This window comes from Thalia democratica, chromosome 6, assembly GCF_965202585.1.
Source record: "Thalia democratica chromosome 6, ktThaDemo2.hap1.1, whole genome shotgun sequence".
Lineage (NCBI taxonomy): Eukaryota > Metazoa > Chordata > Thaliacea > Salpida > Salpidae > Thalia > Thalia democratica.
In genome coordinates, this window is record NC_139170.1 from 64,045,655 (window position 1) to 64,048,755 (window position 3,101).

The window sequence follows — 3,101 nt, forward strand, 5'->3', positions numbered from 1 at the left end:
AACACACTTTAAATTAATATAACTTATTTATAACAGTGTGAGACATATTTTACACAAAACTTATTTGTGTTGTCTTATCATAAAAACTTTAGCAAGCTGAAAAGAGAAATTATATTGAATTCATTAAATAAACTAATTATAAAATAAAAATGGGTCCTTTTTCAGTAAATATACTTTTAAAGTCTAGTGCGTATAGATTTCTTTTTAAGTAATTGTGCCAAGTTTTCAAAAGTTAATAACAGTTAGTAAATAAATAAAGAAAAAAATATATAGTTGTTTTATAACAAACTTAGATCTTTATAATTTATTAACATAATATAATATTATTGGTTATTAATCATCAAAAAGTATATATGAACAATAAAAAAATTATAAAATGTGGTTTTCTAAAAAGATTATAATAGTTATATGTTGTGTAACATGCTTATATATGCTATTTAAATTTGGATAACAAACTTGATGAACATTGTATTATATTTCTTTTTTGTTTATATTTTATTTTAAATAGTTTTTTTTCTATCAATCTTAACTATGGATAGATATGTACCTAAAAGAAATAGTCTAAATACTAAAAGTATTAATTGTGATGCTTGTGAAAAAAGATTTAAACATAAATCAAGTTTAATCAGACACAAAAGAGTTCATTCCGGAGAAAAACCATATAAGTGTGATGTTTGTGATAAAAGTTTTACAGCTAAATATAATTTGGTTATTCACAAAAGAGCTCATACAGGAGAAAAGCCATTCAAGTGCGATAGTTGTGATAAGAATTTTGCTGGTAAAGGAACTTTAGCAAATCACATGCTGGTACATAGTAGTAAAAAAGAATTTCAATGTTTTGTTTGTTTAAAAGCATTCGCACGTAAACAAGTATTAAAACGACACATGGTTACTCATACTAAAGACAAACTTTTCAAATGCGATATATGTGACAAATCTTTTACTCTAAAACATCATGTAAATAGACATATGTTAGTTCATACTGGAATAAAAGAACATCAATGTGAAGTTTGTGAGAAAAAATTTTCTTAAAAAGATCATTTAAACCAACATATGTTGACTCATACTAAAGTAAAAGACCATGAATGTGATATATGCATAAAGAAGTTTTCACAAAAAAGTAGTTTAGTAACACACTTTAGAATTCTTTTAGGAGAAAAACCTTATGGTTGTGCAAAATGCGGAAAATGGTTTACTAAAGCTTCTGGTCGAACTAGTCATATACGTAATTGTCATAAGGAACTAAGTAAAGAACAGCAGTCAAAACTGAAGTGTAAAATACAAAGAAGTATTGTTCATGACTACCTTAAGTCAATATCTGAGTACAAATCTAAGTATTGTTAGCAATTTTTTGTTTTGAATATAAATTTAAGTAAAGGTTCTGAATAGCCCTTTTTTAGCGTTAATAAACATAGTTAATAATTTTGTAATAATTTATGATGCTTTAGTTAGGTTTTTTAGTCAGTATGAAGAAGCTATTTGAATATTTGAAAAATTCTCTTTCAAAATCTAAAAAGTATAAATTTATTTTATTTATAAATCTGTCATAAATTTGTATCCATTAAACTTACCTAAAATAACCTCAGATATAAAGACTTTTATCGTTTAAATCGTAGATTAATTTTAATATAAAGAATTTTTTTCCAAAGTAATTTAGTTCTTATTTATCTTCAAATTGTTTAAAACATTTTTATGTGTTTATATTAGAAAATCATATATAAAAATATGTGTGAAAAAAATCAATGTTTTATTTGTGGGACAAATAAAAGTTTTTATTATCTTAAAACCTAATTTTCATTTCGATTATATTATAAGTAAGATGAAATTTCGCTGTTTTAATGAGAAACTAAGAAAAGAACAATCTGAACTGAAATGTAAAATACAAAGAAGTATTAGTGATGACTATTTAAGGAAAAATCTATTTATAATTTTAGTTAGCCTTTTCGTTAATATTTTGTTATAAAACTAAATCGTTTAACATTTTGAATAACATTTAATAATATTTAACCTATTTAAAGTAATTTGTAGTTTTGTACTAATCTACAATACTCTAGTTTGGTTTACTTGTTTTTATAGATAGTTGTATGTATTTAAAAATTCGCTAAAAATTAGTAAAATTATTCTGTATAACTAAAAGTTTGTTTTACTATTTTTTATAACAAGTATCAATGCTAAATGATAAAAATAAGTCAAACTTTTTTTAATAAATTAAATGGTATCTATATTTTATTAAAACTTTTTTTTCTTCAACTACAATACATTTATGATCTAATACACTGTTTATTTTTGTAAATAAGTTTTGTTAAAAGTTTTTTCTTAATATTTTATTTCTATTTAGAATTATTTTTTTGTATTATGTAATTAGTAATGTTAATAGTTAATGTACACTTTAATGTTTTACTAAAGTAAAAACAAAATTAGTATAAATAGTTTTTTAACTTTTTAAACAGTCTCATACTAAAGTGAAAAACCATGAGTGTGATATTTGCAAGAAAAGATTCAGTCAGAAAAGTGATTTAGTTCAGCACTTTAGAATTCACTTAGGAGAGAAACCTTATGGTTGTGCAGAGTGTGGAAAATGGTTTACTCAAAGTTCTAACCGAAATACACATATACGTAATCAACATAAAGAATTAAGTAAAGAACAACAATCACAACTTAAATGTAAAATTCAAAAAAGCATTGTCCATGACTACCTTTAGTCAATATCTGAATACAATTTTAAGTATTCTTAACTGTTCATTAGCTAGTTTTCGGTTTATAAAATCTTTAAATACAGTTTATAGTGTTATTCCTTTGTACATTACTGTTAACAGTTTTGCATCAGCCTACTTTGCACTAGCTTTTTATATTTTTTAAGTGTTTAATGAACTAGTTGTATTTAAACAATTCCATATAAAAAAAAAATAAAACTTTAAAAATTTGTATATATACTTTTTTGATAATATTTTATTTTATAGAAGTAAAAAATATTACAAAGCTATGAAGTGTCCTAAATAGAAAACTTTTATATATTTCATTTTTGTTTGTGTTGAATGTTTTTTCTTATAAATTGATAATACTTTTTTGTAAATTTTGTTATTTGTTTTTTGTGTGAAGTG

At 22.8% G+C, this 3,101-nt stretch overlaps 1 pseudogene; it reads left to right on the top strand.

Moving 5' to 3' along the window:
• Positions 1 to 531: 531 nt before the first annotated feature.
• Positions 532 to 2,842, top strand: LOC145839309 (uncharacterized; annotated as a pseudogene).
• The last annotated feature ends 259 nt before the right edge of the window (positions 2,843 to 3,101 follow it).